The 16,850-nt window shown below is 46.8% G+C and overlaps 1 pseudogene; it reads right to left on the bottom strand.

The window, feature by feature from the left end:
* Positions 1-11,077: 11,077 nt before the first annotated feature.
* On the bottom strand, positions 11,078-11,200 carry LOC136662980 (5S ribosomal RNA; annotated as a pseudogene).
* Positions 11,201-16,850: the final 5,650 nt, after the last annotated feature.

Below are 16,850 nucleotides of genomic sequence, written 5' to 3'. Positions count from 1 at the left end.
TTCTGCTTGAATTCAATGGCTCATCTTATGCTGATGGGTGGTCCAAAGTTTTCCATTCATTTTCTCAGGATTCGGGGCATGCTGTACTTTCATGGTGCGGAAACACCAGCTGGGTCACATATCCAGCTAAATGCCACATGGTATATTTGGGGTAAAGTTAGGAGAAACTTGTACTACGGTTGCATAAATATCCTATTTTTATTTGGGGTTTTCTTATGATTTTTTTTTAAACAAAATCAACTTTGTGTGGACAGCACTATGAAGTACTTCATTGAAAAGAACTGAGCTATGCAATGGTATCTGTGGGGAACCTGTTCCAGGGACACCCCCATAAATAACAAATACCACTTATAATTAAATCTGCAGCTGGAGGCCTCCAAATACCTCCAAATGTGACTTCTGGAGGCATCTGAGAGGTCCTCTGATCACATTGCAAGGGATGGCACCGGGATGCAAGTCTCTCGTGTCTTGTGTGCTCCCTGGAGCATTTGGTGGGCCACTGTGAGATACAGGAAGTGGGACTAGATGGGCCTATGGCCTGATCCAGTGGGGCTCTTCTTATGTTCTTAAACTACAATTCCCAGGAGGCCTTGCAGGTCTCTTGTTATCTGGTGTGCTCCCTGGGCCATTTGGTGGGCCGCTGTGAGATACAGGAAGCTGGACTAGATGGGCCTATGGCCTGATCCAGTGGGGCTGTTCTTATGTTCTTAACTACAATTCCCAGGAAGCCTTGCAGGTCTCTTGTTATCTGGTGTGCTCCCTGGGGCATTTGGTGGGCCGCTGTGAGATACAGGAAGCTGGACTAGATGGGCCTATGGCCTGATCCAGTGGGGCTCTTCTTATGATCTTATGCATCTGGGAGATCTTCTGAGGCCCTCCAGTGTAGGCTCAGCATTTGCAGATACTGAAATTCACAGATGCCAAGCTTAAAATCCGGAGAGGCCAAGCTCAAGGATGAGGAAGGCCCAGCGTATATGGCTCTGCTTGGTAGTGCTGAGGGACATGTAGAACCCCCTGCAAAATCAGGCATGTCTTATTCAACTTGTTTGATTTTTAAAATGTTTAGATGTTTCTCTTTGGGAGGAACTGTGAAAATCACTTCAAATTTCACTTTTTTGGTGCCAGCTGGAGGATGTTGGAAGCATTGTATGAGCAGAATCACGAAGAGCACATATGTGCCTGTCAAAGTTTGAACCTACGCAAGTGAACAGACCCCCTTCCAAGATTCTTTGTTCACCCTTTGCACACCTTTGCAAGTGGCCAATGCTCACAAAGGTTTGACCTTTTTGTGGACGCAGTCAAGTCTTTGTGAGAGACTGAACTCTTGGTTTGCCACTTTTCAGCTTTTGTGGACATTGACCTGGAACATGGATAACATTTCAGCTTGGACACTGGAATGGTTCTGCGCTGTTGATGCTGACAGTTGCTGCAAGGCCTGGACCATAGTCCTATACTGAGTGTCTCCCCTCACCTGTGTTGCCCTCTTCCCACTCCCTGATTGGTGCATTGTCTGCTACCTCTGCCATTGACACTAGAGAGAACTGAAGAGTTCAAGGGTTAGCCTAAGTGGACCCCCGATGATTGTGGGTCTTCAACCTGTATGACCTATTGATGTCACCCATTGGTTTGTGCATCCCTATTTAAAATGACTGCCAACCCTCTTTAAAATGACTCTGTTTTTGAAAATGTGCAGAACGCCTTGAGGAATGTCCTTCCAGGAGCACCACTATGAACATCATTGCAAGAGCAGCTACTGTCTCTTCAAGCCCTATGGCCATGATTCTCAGCTGCAGAGCCAAACAAACCATAGGAGAAAGTAAACTGCCCCCCCCCCATCTTCTCACTTGCTTCTCAAGGATCGTGAGCAGAAAAGATGTGGCAGTGTCCAGCAGGGCTGGCCTTAGGAGGTGTGGCGCCCATTTCCGCATGGTCCTTGTGGGCCCCCCTTACAACACAGTCCTTGCATGGCTGCTGCACGTTCCGTCCCCCCCCCCCTGCATTTAACCACAATGAGCAGCAGTGGCCCAAGAGCCAGGTACCCAGAAGTAGATCACTGGCCCATCAACACCAACTTCATCGGGCCTGATCTTGGGGCCTTCCCGTGCACTGCTGCTTCCAATTGGCTCAAAATCAGGCTTATTACTGACCTCGGCATGGGGGGTTACTTCTATGCAAGGTGCCAGCCAACCAGCTCCTCACCACAACGCAGGGTCCCCCCAGGTGCAGTGACCGGTTGAGTCAAATTGGCCCAGTCAGGCTAAACCCAGCCCTGGTGTCCAGGTAGTAAGGCCTGGTCAGCAGTAGGTTGGGGGAGGTAGCAGAAAATTTGCAAGAAACCCCTTGCCAGTTTGCCTCAGGCCCCCCCCCCCCCCAATGACCTGAAGCAGGTATGGTTGGGTTGGCCCTGAACCTAGTCCAGGAGTCTTATGCTTGACATGCATGAGGATTCATTCTGAGAGATGTCATTAGATCCTCAATTTTTGAACACAACAAGGACGTGCGGTGATGGAAGCCTCCCTTTGATAGCGGCGGATGCTTTTTGAAAGGTGCAAACCAAGGGAGAATCCAATCTAGCGTAGCTTCTTTTGAAAGGCTTGCTCTCCCTTAATCCTTTAACCTAATTTGCCGTTTTTAATCTTAGGCCCTGGAAGCAACATGAGAAGGGATGAATATTGAAAGCAAAAATATTATCTGATCTGTGATTGAAAGCTTTTTTTCCCCTCCATTTTTCTTTCCTTCATTTAAAGCCTCAATAGCAATGCAAATGGGATAAGCGGATTTCTGTGATTTAGGACACTCTTTGGAAAAGATAAATTAACTGGGCCTGGTGTGCCTTGTGCGTGCGTGTGTGTGTGTGTGTGTGTGTGTGTGTGTGTGTGTGTGTGTGTGTGTGTGTCGCCAGACATGAAAGACTTCACTCTCCCAAACTTGGTGAAGAGATTCGCTTGTAAACGTACAGCGTTCATCAATTAATGAACGTGAAAATTGGGCTCCAGAAGGATTTCCAAAGACTTTATTCTGCAAGAGAAATGGAATTACTTGTGGAAGAATAATGCGTGTAGATGAGATTTCATAATGCAAGGGTCTGAAGAGATCTTATAAAAGGATCTAGCTGCAGGAATGCACTCGTAGAAAAAGCCTGGAGTTTGAGGACTGCTTCAAAGGATTCCTTTTCATGCTTCTGAAAATAGCTGGCCAGTGATGGACCTCCTCTCGAGGCGCTCTGGGGCAAAGGTCCACAATGGAGTCCCCCCACACGAAGCGGTCCCCCCCTTCACCTGTAGCGAAACGGAGCCTTGCGTGGCTCCAGGACCAACCAGGAAAGCCATCTGAGGCATGCCTCAAGCTAGAAGCACAGTTTCCGACCATGTCGGGAGTCTCAGACGGCTTCCCGCATGGTCCTAGAGTCGTGCGAGGCTCCGTGTCCGGGGCCTTTGCCCCATTCAGTGAATGGCAGGTCCGCTGCTTGGGCTGGCCCAAGATCTCCCAGTGCCTGAGGCTGTGGAATCAAATGTAACCCCACTCACCCAGTGTCATGTCAGCTGCCACCCAGGCAGTTGACCTCCTCCTACTACATAGTTTCACAAAGGAGGAGAAGAATGGAGCTGAAGAGAAAGAGCAGAGGAGAGGGGAGTGGTGGCCTAGAGCAGAGGTTCTCAGACCGTGAGTTACAGCTCCATGGGGTGGGGTGGTGAAAGGACAGGGGTGTCGCAGGACACTCACTGCAAGGCAGTGAGAACACAACGTGAAGCTAAAGATCATGGAGCAGAGGCTTGGCTCAGCAGGCAGTGCCTGTGTGTGAGGTTTTCATAGCTTGAAGATCCCAGTTGCTCACCCTGAGCCTTATCACCATTTTCAGGGCCACTTTGTGGTCTCACAACTTGGAAGTGATTGGGGTGATGCCATTGCATCCTCACAATATCACCAATTATTTCTGGATGCCAAGCTCTGCACTTGACGTATGAAGGGTGGTATGGTGGTGTATTGGAATCTCAGCCGATCTGGCAAGGAGGTAGGGTGTGGTGTCAGCAGTGGCCCCTTTAAGGGTAAGGCCTGGGCATCCAGCAGAGTGTGCTGCACAGCTGCAGCCACTTGAAGGCAATAGGGCCCTCAGGGATATAAGGAACACCTGAGGCAGGAAGGGTTTGTGGGTAGCAGAAGGAGGAAAGTTTGAGGAAGGGGAGACTGGATTAATGGACTGAGAAACTGAAGGCTAATGGACTGCTGATGGACTGACTGGTGAATGGACTTTGGAGACTGCTGGAACAGACTGCTGGAGACACTGGAGTTTGGGGTGTGGTTGCTGTGCCCAAGACCTACTGAGGACCAAGGGGCTGCTGTAGTGGCAGGAGGCTGCTGGCAGGAGAGAGGACCTCTGCAGGTTGAACAGGTGAGCTACCCTGGAGGTGGGGTCCAGCAGGACTGCAAGGCAGAACTAGGTCCATTCTTGGGTAAAAAAGGGGTGCTAATTAGCTAAAAGTGGGCATAATTCTCCAGGCAGAGCTTGGACTGGGAATCTGGCAGAACAGATGGCAGTAAGTTTGGAGACCACTAGACTACAGTGTCAGAATGAAGGCATAGCAATGAGAGAAAAAAAAAACACATAGTAATTGTAGTGTAGACCTATTTTTTTGTTCATTTATTTTTTTTTCAACAAATGGCCTAGAGTTGGGTCATGACCCAGTCTCAGGTGGGTTGCAACAAAGCTGCTGTCGCCATTGGTTTAGAGGCTCAGGTGTCAAAAGAGTAGCAAGAGATGGGGACCTAGATGAGAAGATCCCACCAGATTCGTTGGCTCTGGTGTTTTGGAGAAGAACCCATTCTTCCATGGTGCCTGATGTAGGGCTGGCTGATGCCGAATGCAGGGTGACATGATTATGCTGAGACATCACCCCCCGGTCATCATTTTACACACCCCCAGACTTCCAGAATGGGTCTGATTTGGAGCCAATCAGAGCTTATGGGTGGGTGGGAGGACCATTCTTCACTATTCTCACCACTCCAGGTACTTGGCTGGCAAGTGCAGTGCGTGCACACCTGTGCGAAGAGCCTGTAAAACCTCTAGAATGCCACGGGGGGGCAGGCTGCACCAACTGCCCCTCTCAAGCTAAGCCAGTGGCGCCACGTCACATGATGATAAACTTCCCCTGTTCAAACCACATCATAATGAAGCTACCATATCTTGGCACCAACTCCCACATGGCACATGACCTATCTCTAGGAAACTTCCCACTTTTCTTGTTTCCTGTGTTACGGGAAGACACAGATGCCTGGATCACTATATGCTCAGGGAAGGAACCCATCTCCTGTACGATGATCACCATGCAGAGGAAATTACTGCTTCCATTTACAACACACTCCGTGATGCAATGTCCCTTGAAATGAGCACACCATCAGGACACAACAGGTGTGTCTGGCAGCCCTCAACCAGCCATATGTTGGCAGCATCTGCCGAGCGGTGCCCAACACTGAAGCAGGTAATTTACAGTACAGAAGAAAATGTGTGGCCGCCTGGCTTTGCAGATTAATCTGTTACGGCTTAAGCAGCAAAAATGGGGACAGTGTTATGGGCACCAATTTATAGAAACACTTTGGATAGCCAGGCAAATATGATATCCTCCAATCTGAGGAAGGCCGAGGGAAGAGAAGAATGCTAGATATCTTTGCTAGATTCCTAGACCAGTGGTTCCCAAACTGTGGGCCGGGGCACACCCATGGGTCGCGACCTGATTTTTGGTGCGGGTCACCAAAGGGTAACGGAAAGATCTGTTAACTCAGTTTTTCTCAGACTGCGAGTCAGGACAAACTAGGTGGGTCACGAGCCAATTTCAGGTGGGTTCCCATTCACTTCAATTTTTAATATATTTTAATATATTTTTATTAAATATTATTAATATATTTTATTCAATATTTTTAATATATTAGACTTGTTGCTGTCATGGTATGTGACTACATCTGGGGAAATGTTACAGCTCCGTACTTTTAACAGGCTACTAAGTATATGCTTTTATCAACATAGTCAATGGGACTTATTCCTGGGTAACAGGGTAACCCCTGCTAATTGGGTAAGAGGCACTTTTTCAAGTGGGTGCTCCTTTTTTAGCAGGGGGAGAGTAACTGGCCCACCTCACCCCAGCACTGTCTGTTCTAGTGGCTGTCTGCTGGTATTCCTTTGCATTTTTTTAGATTGTGAGCCCTTTTGGGACAGGGAGCCATTTAGTTATTTGATTTTTCTCTGTAAACCGCTTTGTGAACTTAGTTGAAAAGCAGTATATAAATACTGTTAATAATAAGTGTGGGTAGGATCACAGCCTAGGTTTTAAAAAAATTTCTTACTAATGATGTCACTTCCAGTGGGTCCTGACTGGGTCCCAGTGCTCAAAAAAGTGGGTCCCAGTGCTAAAAGTTTGAGAACCACGGTGTTAACTAATTGTCTCAAGCCCTGAAGTCATTCAAAAATACAGGTACTGTAGCTGCTAACATCCCTGCAAGGAGCTGAGCTCCTGCAGTTGCAAGCTTGGGTAAATATAGGGAGCTATATACGTATTTGTGGGTCTTTCTTTCTTGTTATTATTACTTATAAATACGAAGAAATTTCTTTCTATATCTCCTTTTTAAAAAAGTTTATAAAGCTAGGTGGGTCCTAATAGAGCATCATTTTAAAAAGTGAGTACTGGTGCTAAAACGTTTGGGAACCCCTGCCCTAGACAGTTGGTTTCTCAAACTTTTTCCTCGTTTATATATTCCTGTTAAAATTTTATCCACACCTTGTGCCATCCATTTCCTAAGAAAATCTGGATGGATTGATAGGTGAGTTGTTTGGATAAAGAAGACTGAAGACAGGATCATAGATCTAGATCAGGGGTGCCCAAACCCCAGCCCTGGGGCCACATGTGGCCTCTCAATGCGGCCCTCAGGGAGCCCCCAGTCTCCAATGAGCCTCTGGCCCTCCAGAGGTTTGTTGCAGCCCACACTGGTCCGACACAACTGCCCTCAGCGTGAAGGCAACTGTTTGACCTTTTTGTGTGAGCTGTGGGATGAGGGCTTCCTCCAGTGCTTGCTGTTTCACGTCCGTGATGCAGTAGTGGCAGCAAAGGAAAGGCCAGCTTTGCTTTGTGCAAGGCCTTTTATAGGCCTTGAGCTATTGCAAGACCTTCGTTCATTTATATTTCATCTTTAATATATTCATTTATGTAAACTTATGTAAATTTATTCAAATTTTAAATGTAAATTAATTCTTTCTTTCCCCGGCCCCCCACGCAGTGTCAGAGAGATGATGTGGCCCTCCTGCCAAAAACTTGGGACACCCCTGATCTAGATCTAGATGTATCATAGATCTTCAACTCTCTCTTTCTTTATCCCCCCCCCCATATTATTCTTCTTTTCATTTTCTTTCTCCACCCCTTTTATTTGAACTCTCAGGCTTATTTAATTACTGCTTTAGGGCCCAATCCTATCCAGTTTTCCAGCACTGGTGCAGCCACAATGCAGCCCTGAAGTAAAGGAACAAATGTTCCCATACCTTGAGGAGGCCTCTGTGACTGCCTCCCCAACACAGAAAACAGTGCATACCCCATAGGCACTAGAAAATTGGATAGAACTGGTCCCTTAGCCCTCTTCAGGCAATTCCACTTCCATGCTCAGTGAATGCACTGACCAAGTTACAAATCATGCATAGAAATTGTAGCACATTCAGCACCGAACAACACTGAATATGGAGATTTTTAGGGGCATGGCTAGCTGGTGCGTTGGCATGGGAGGTGAGGCTACTTAGTGAACTCCCTCCTCATGCGTGCACTGACAGTGCAGTCCTAGCCATTTCTACTCAAAAGTAAGCAGCAGCGGGGCTTACTCCCTGTAAGTATGTATAGGATTGCAGCTTGTGTGTGGAGGAATGCCTGTATATAGTTTGATCTCCCATTTCAGGTGATCTGTTTTAGTCATTAGCCTTTGAATACAGAAATCACATAGTTCACTCCTGCCTATCAGGGTCAGTCCAACACTTCCAGGTTCCTGAAGTTGCAAACCAAAAGTCACCATCATCACTCATCTGCCATCCACTTCCTGGTTTCAGAGTGGAAGTGGGAAAATGGAGCAGAAGAGAGGGCTGAGTTAGAGTGTCAGAGATGCTGGAGACACTCTAGCCCAGCATTCTCCTCTTCTCCACACTTCTTCCTCTTCTCCATTCCCCTTGTCTTTTTTTTAAATTCAGGGAGAGAGAAGAGGAGGACAGGTAAGCAGACATAGGGCACAATCCTAACCAGGTCTACTCAGAAGTAAGTCCTATTGTGTTCAATGGGACTTACTCCCAGGAAAGTGAGGTTAGGATTGCAGCCATAGGCAGAGCAAGTGCCAGAACAGGTGAGTTTGCACTGGTGGAAGGATGCCAGTGTGGGCCCATGGGCAGGTGAGGCTTGGGAGGGGGGTTCAGCCAGGATCCTGCACTCAGACCAGATTCTGAGCCTGCTCCCTGGAGGCCCGGCTTAATACTGAGCTGCTCAGATCTGCACCACCCCTCTTTAGATCCAAATAGCCCCATTGGGCTGCATTACCTGGGGTAAGGGATATCTATACTCTTGCTCTGGGATGCACTGCAGCCAGCCCCAACCATGCACTTGATACAGTGCAGGCCAAATGGCCTACCTGTTCCAGCGTAGGTTAGGATTGAGTTGCCCGGCAACCAGCTCTGTTGGCCTCAAGGACAGGTTGGTCCTACACTCAACTGTCACCCAACCTATGAAGAGTATGATACTAACTTAACTCTCTTGTGAAACTCGCATAGGAGAGGGTGGGAAAGCAATACACATTCCCCAGAAACACTGTGTAGGACCCAGCAATCCATTCCCTGAAAGATCATGTCTTCCTCCCTTCAGACATACAATATACGACCATTTCCACCAGTGCCTCTTCACACATTCTTTATCTCTTGTTCCTTGGCAGGCAGTAATCTGTCTAAGCATATGGCATTTTTATTACAGCACCCAGCAATAATCGTGAGCAATGCAGCATAATTAGAAGGCATCTGAATAGAACATGTTAGAGAAAAGGCTCATTATTTCTCAGAAATACCATAAAATCCTATTTCATATGATATTCTCTTCCAAAGCACCACACTAGTTCATTCTGGCATGCTGGAAATGAATCACTTCTTCTGATTGTCTGGTCTAGGAGCTCAGATAAATCACTTTTTTTTTCCCCCTCTTCCTCCCTGCAAAGAGAACTTTCTAAAACAAAAGTGGAGGAATTAACTTTCAATGACCAATTTTGAAACCTGGGTGTGGGGAATGGTCTGACAAAGCACATTTTGCAGAAGCCTTTGGGGGTGTGCAGGTGCTTTGATGCTTGATTCTATGATAAAACACCAGCAGGAGTGTGAAACTGGGCAAAGAGAACATAAGAACAGCCCCACTGGATCAGGCCATAGGCCCATCTAGTCCAGCTTCCTATATCTCACAGCGGCACACCAAATGCCCCAGGGAGCATACCAGATAACAAGAGACCTCATCCTGGTGCCCTCCCTTGCATCTGGCATTCTGACATAACCCATTTCTAAAATCAGGAGGTTGCACATACACATCATGGCTTGTACCCCGTAATGGATTTTTCCTCCAGAAACTTGTCCAATCCCCTTTTAAAGGCATCCAGGTTAGACGCCATCACCACATCATGTGGCAAGGAGTTCCACAGACCAACCACACGCTGAGTAAAGAAATATTTTCTTTTGTCTGTTCTAACTCTCTCAACACTCAATTTTAGTGGATGTCCCCTGGTTCTGGTGTTATGTGAGAGTGTAAAGAGCATCTCCCTATCCACTCTGTCCATCCCCTGCATAATTTTGTATGTCTCAATCATGTCCCCCCTCAGGCGTCTCTTTTCTAGGCTGAAGAGGCCCAAACGCCGTAGCCTTTCCTTATAAGGAAGGTGCCCCAGCCCCGTAAATATCTTAGTCGCTCTCTTTTGCACCTTAGACAAAGCCATAAGGTTAGCCTAATGTCATATTAGTAAACTGAGAACAGTAATCTGGAAGAAGGAACGTAGAGGAGAGTGCTGGGTTAGTGTCAGAGATGTGGGAGACACTCTAGCTCAGCACTCTTCTCCACACTTCCTCTTCTTCTCCATTTACCTCACCCTTTTTAAAGTAAGAGAGAGCAAAGAGGAGAAGCAATGGAGGTAAGCAGACATAGGTAGCCATCCCACCTGCTAGTTGTCCATTTAAGGGCACAATCCTGCCCTGCACCGTGGGTGGGCCAAATCCTATCCATGTTTCCAGTGCCCATGCAGTCCTGCCAACAGGGTGTGTGCTGCACTCTACAGTGGGGAGGGCAGTCTCAGAGGCCTCCTCAAGGTAAGGGAACACTTGATCCATTGCCTCGGGTCTGCATTACAGCTGCGTCAGCACTGGAAGGTCGGAGAGGATTGGGACCTGCGTCAGCTACAGAATCATAGCAATGCAAATAGGCCGACAGCTAGCGAATCCTTGGCTCTAAAAGAGGACCATTTCTCTGGCACTGCGGTTCTCAAGCTTTTTAACACGAGGATCCACCTTTTACAATGACAATCGGCCGGCACCCACTGGAAGTGATGCCATTAACCTGGAAGTGATGCCATGGTTCAAAGTGACATCAAGCAGGAAACTTTGTAACACTCCCCATACAACAAAATTACATGAATCAATTAATTAAGTAAGTAAGTAAATCAAAGGTTTACAATAAGTACAATAAGTTTAGATAGATAGATAGATAGATAGATAGATAGATAGATAGATAGATAGATAGATAGATAGATAGATAGATAGATAGATAGATAAACCAACCCTATCAACCCTTCCAAAGCAGTTGCTGATCTGTTTAAAAAAAATAATGCCCCAAACATCTGAAAGACTGCAATCCTATCCACACTTAACTGGGGGTAAGCCCCATTGATTATCATTGTTAAAAACCCTATACATAGTGGCCTGTTAAAAGTATAGATCTGTAACATTTCCCAAAATGCAGTCACATTCCATGGTAGCATCAAGTCTAATCGATTAAAAATAAAATATGATTGGCAACCTTCAGTCTCGAAAGACTATGGTATAAGCCTACAGCACCCGGTATTCCCAGGCGGTCTCCCATCCAAGTACTAACCAGGCCTGACCCTGCTTAGCTTCCGAGATCAGACAAGATCAGGAGATAGTGTTCAGTATAGGGAGATGGTTGGCAACCTTCAGTCTCGAAAGACTATGGTATAAGCCTACAGCACCCGGTATTCCCAAGCGGTCTCCTATCCAAGTACTAACCAGGCCTGACCCTGCTTAGCTTCCGAGATCAGAAGAGATCGGGAGATAGTGTTCAGTATAGGGAGATGGCTGGCAACCTTCAGTCTCGAAAGACTATGGTATAAGCCTACAGCACCTGGTATTCCCAGGCGGTCTCCCCTCCAAGTACTAACCAGGCCTGACCCTGCTTAGCTGCCGAGATCAGACAAGAACAGGCATGTGCAGGGTAACATTGAAATGAATGGGGACCCAACTGAAATTGGCTTGAGGCCCACCTAGTGGGTCCTGACCCACATCTAGCACTCTTTTGTACCAACCTGAGCAATGCATTCCCACAACACCACACTCTCCCTGCACATAGAACCTATCAGGGAACAGAGTTCTGGCTTCTCCTTTTCCTGGACCTGTTTATTTCCCAGGTATAGAAAGTGGCTGTTGATGTTTGCATCAAGAAGCACCTTCAACTTCAAGTGGCACACCCCAGGGCACAGGTCCACCACCTGTGAAGATAGCAGCATTATTTGGAAGCATATAGATGGTCAAGCTACAGGTTCCCATATGCATGTTCTCATAAGCCTTTGTAAACATTAAATAGCAACATTAAATAAATCAACCCATCTCACAGATTGGGTCTATCTTGGAGGGCTGTCCTTCCCAGATGTCCCTGTCCAAGTCCAGATCTCCCTCCCAATGGCTGCTATTCACCAAGGTTGGGGGGGGGGGGGAACTCTCTTAGATACCAATGAGACATCCTCTGAAAAAAAAAATAGCATCTACAGGTACAGCAGTCTGGATAGGGACTGTGGCAGGAGGGAAGGGTAAAAGCCCTCCTTCCCTCTCGTGGTTTGAATCTGTGCAGGACCCAGTCTGGCTACTATTTATCATTAAAAAAAAAATCCATGCAAAGAAAGTTATGGCTAGTTTAACCCTCAGACCCACAGACTTCAGTAAGGCTACCTCGTTTGAATTCAAGGTGCTCATGTTAACTAGGCTGTCATTGCAGCCCTAAAAAAAAAAAATAAGGGAGCTGGTAGAGGCTTCATTTCCCCCTGCAACTACCAGAAGCCATGTTTGCTCACCCAGCTTTGCAGCCAGCCAGGATCAATGGCCACAGAATCTAAGGTGTATCAGATTTTTTTTGCTCTATTTAAAATGACACTCTGGGCATGAATAATGAGTCACTTGGGGGAGCGCTAGATCAACCATCAATGCAATCTTACACATGTTGAATGATAACCAAGTCTCATTCAGTGGCGTAGCACGAGGGGGTGCAAAGCAGTAAGTTTTGCAGGAAGCCTCACCACAGAATGCAAGGGTCCCCTCCCCTTTGGAGTCATTCTGGGCAGGGGGGAGCAAAACAGAGGCGAATGCTTCGAATGTCTCTGCAGGGGACATTCCCATCAGCCCCCTTCCCCGCCCACTCCATGATAGCAGAGCATAGGAATCAGACAGCATGTGGCTGCCAATCACTGCACACCCATTCCATCCCACCCCTTTGACCTAGATCAGTGGTTCCCAGAATTTTTCAACTGGCAGCTCCCTTGACCAACTGGGCCATTGGCCATGGCTCCCCAATTAGGGCTACAATCCTATACATTGTATCGGGCAGTAGATTTTTTCACGAGGATTCCACAACTCCCCTGGATGGTTTCCACAGCTTCCCAGGGAGCCTCGGTTCATAGTTTTGGAACCACTGACCTAGATGAACAGATTTGGCTGCCTAATTGCTAAGCACATGTCAACCCTGGAAGGGGCTAGCCATCCCAGACAGGAAGAGAAGCTGAATACATTAACCCATGCGCACTCATTCTCTAGTCATGGAGTTTTGCACAAAGGACACTGCTTGCAAAGTATGTCCCAGCAGCTTTCAGGCTGTGGAACTGTGCAGAAGCTTCTGGGATATTTCTTTATTTATTTATACAGTTATTTATATACCACCTTTCTTTGGTCATCAGATTTCTCCTCAGACTTTAATCCAAGGCAGTTTGCATAGGCAGGCTGTTCTAAACCCCCGTAGGGATTTTTACAATTGAATAGTTCTCGTCTTTCATAGAACTCCTCATTCCAGCTGGATTCCTTCCTGGTCTGGCCTCTCTCTGGCCCTTTGCCTCCCACGCTCCACTTGACGGCAACTCCTCTCTGCCACCGAGGGTCAGCTCATCAGTATATCAGCGTGTCGTCAGTTTTTGGGTACTTCCGGTTGTTTCGAACTGGCAACCTCAGATCTTCAGGCATACAAGACGGCAGCTCTACCAACTGAGCCAGACCTCCTGCCCCAAAGTATATCCAAAGTACACAGAAAAAATAGGCAAAAGAATAGGGTAGGGGACAGGGGTTCATCCCAATAATCCATTTTCTGCCATCATGTGTCATATCCATCTCAGTTTTAACATCACCCATACTGTGCCTTTATAATAGAAAACAATTTTAATATGCCTTATTTTGCAGAACCATCCACAGTTTCACAAATTCATGACATAGGCATAAGCAAATGAATTGTGTACACATAATGAGTGTATACATTTGTTTAAAATAGTTTTTATCATACTTTTCTAAGGCCTCACAAAAGAGAAGTGCTATACAGCCTGCAAAGGGGAAACAATACTAAAAAACAATACACACACACACACACACACACACACACACACACAAAAGAAGTCAGCATTAAAATGCCATAAGCAGTTTAAAAAAAAAATAGGTATCAACATAACTAACAATTATTGTCATTTTTCCCCCTGTAATTACTCTGTATTTCTGTAACACCCATCCTTTCAAGGTCCTTAGAGTGGCATACATAGTGATCATTCTCTTATTTTTAATTCCACAATTGCCTGTAAGTGCCACAAAAGACCCCCCTATTGTACCTGGCTGCACTAAAAGTCATGCCCCCTCTAGAAGCTGCCCACTCAACCCAAGATGCTTTCAGAGAAGAGAGACACAGAAACGTAGCTGCAGACCAGTTCTTGGAAGGTCACCCTTTGTGTCCAATGCGTCCAAGGTTTTTGTTCCCTACCCCCTGAGCGTGGATGTTCGAATCCTGTGGTGTGAACACTGCCTTCTGATGCGATGCTTTATGGCATAATAAACCATTTTATGGAATCATAAAATGTTGCTCTATAAAACTGTTGCATGAACACACCCCTGACGAGACTATCGTATTCCTTCATTAAGTTCGGCAACCACAGTGTGGATTAGACGAATATTAAAATAAAGGATGACGCACAAAATACTTGAGGTGCACTTTCTTTATTACTTATGTGTCCAGAAAACACCAGATCTCTCTCTCTCTCTCTCTCTCTCTCTCTCTCTCTCTCTCTCTCTCTCTGTGTGTGTGTGTGTGTGTGTGTGTGTGTGTGTGTGTTGTCTTTCTTGTGGTCCCTCCCCTTTTTAGGAAAGAGAACATTTTTCCCATTCAATTTGTTTGTTATTTCTCAGTTTGTTCTGTGCTGCCCAATCACCACACCCCTTGGCATTTATAAATCAGGCAGCAGCCATTTTCAACCACTGCGCCGTGGCAAACTAGTGTGCCACGAGTGGTCCACAGGTGTGCCGTAGGAATTTGGGGGAAGATCATTTGTTAGTAGGGTCAGTGGGGGTGTGAGCCCCCCCCCCACTGGCAGCATGGGGTGCCTTGTCAACTGTCAAAAACCTGATGGTGTGCCTTGACAATTTTAGTGCCTTGTCAGTGTGCCACAAGGTGAAAAAGGTTGAAAATTGCTGCTCTTGGACAGTGATTTTCAAGCTTTTTTCATCTCATGGCACACTGAGAAGGCATTAAAATTGTGAAGGCACACCCTGGGTTTTTTGACAATTCACATTGAACTGACAGCAGAGGCGTTTGGGCCTCTTCAGCCTAGAAAAGAGACACCTGAGGGGGGACATGATTGAGACATACAAAATTATGCAGGGGATGGACAGAGTGGATAGGGAGATGCTCTTTACACTCTCACATAACACCAGAACCAGGGGACATCCACTCAAATTGAGTGTTGGGAGAGTTACAACAGACAAGAGAAAATATTTCTTTGCTTAGCGTGTGGTTGGTCTGTGGAACTCCTTGCCACAGGATGTGGTGACGGCGTCTGGCCCGGACGCCTTTAAAAGGGGATTGGACAAGTTTCTGGAGGAAAAATCCATTACGGGGTACAAGCCATGATGTGTATGCACAACCTCCTGATTTTAGAAATGGGTTATGTCAGAATGCCAGATGCAAGGGAGGGCAGCAGGATGAGGTCTCTTGTTATCTGGTGTGCTCCCTGGGGCATTTGGTGGGCTGCTGTGAGATACAGGAAGCTGGACTAGATGGGCCTATGGCCTGATCCAGGGGGGCTGTTCTTATGTTCTTAACTACAATTCCCAGGAAGCCTTGCAGGTCTCTTGTGATCTGGTGTGATCCCTGGGGCATTTGGTGGGCCGCTGTGAGATTCAGGAAGCTGGACTAGATGGGCCTATGGCCTGATCCACGGGGGCTGTTCTTATGTTCTTAACTACAATTCCCAGGAAGCCTTGCAGGTCTCTTGTTATCTGGTGTGCTCCCTGGGGCATTTGGTGGGCTGCTGTGAGATACAGGAAGCTGGACTAGATGGGCCTATGGCCTGATCCAATGGGGCTGTTCTTATGTTCTTATATTCTTATGATTGCATCCCCTACTGACCCTACTAACAAATGATCCTCCCCCAAACTCCCATGGCACACCAACAGACCATCCGCGACACACCAATGTGTCACGGCACAGTGATTGAACATGGCTGTTCTAGGGCCTCTAAAAAGTTTGTGAAGCACTGCCCTATATAGATGCATGCAAAAGAGAGAAGCCAGATATCAGCTGATGCCTCTGGAAAGAGACCATCAGTGTTGAGGCAGCATTTCCAAATGCATACTGAAGTGTCAGTGTGCCAGGAACTAGGAGTCAGCATGAGTTCAGTGATGATTTACATAGAGCAGATTGCCAAGGCCCAGCAACATTAATTTAATGAACCAGATGGAGCTCACCTCCTGGTATCGTTGGAACAATGACCAGCGCATTTATAACCCTTCGAGGATCCTTGGCCCACTGAGAGTTGGGCTCCGTGGCTTTCATGACCATTTCATCACCCTGCCCAAAGAGATGAAAGGAAGATTTGGATTCAGCTTGGTTGAAGTCTTCAGCTTGGCCCAGAGTTCTAAACTAACCCATCCACTGAGGATTTTTTGCCATCTGGAGCACAGTGCCAAACCTACTGAGTTTAAACTGCTTAATGATCTCCATGAGTAACTCTGGAGCAGTGGTTCCCAAACTTCTTAGCAGCAGGACCCACTTTTTTTAAATGACACTCTATCGGGACCCATCTTGCATTGCGAAACTTTTTTTTTAAAGGAGATCTGAAAAGAAACGTTTTATCTATTTATTTTTCACGTTTTTATACCGCCCTTTCTCCAAAGAGCTCAAGGCGGTGTACGCAGTTGCTCCCCTCCTTTTGTCTTCACAACGATCCTGTGAGGTAGGTGAGGCTGAGAGAAAGTGACTGGCCCAAGGTCACTCAGGAAGCTTCATGGCTGAGGGGGATTTGAACCTGGATCTTCCAGGTCTGAGTTCACCTCCCAAACCACAACA

Source organism: Tiliqua scincoides, chromosome 11 (genome assembly GCF_035046505.1).
Source record: "Tiliqua scincoides isolate rTilSci1 chromosome 11, rTilSci1.hap2, whole genome shotgun sequence".
In the NCBI taxonomy this organism is placed as follows: domain Eukaryota; kingdom Metazoa; phylum Chordata; class Lepidosauria; order Squamata; family Scincidae; genus Tiliqua; species Tiliqua scincoides.
This window is presented reverse-complemented; position numbering and strand designations above follow the sequence as displayed.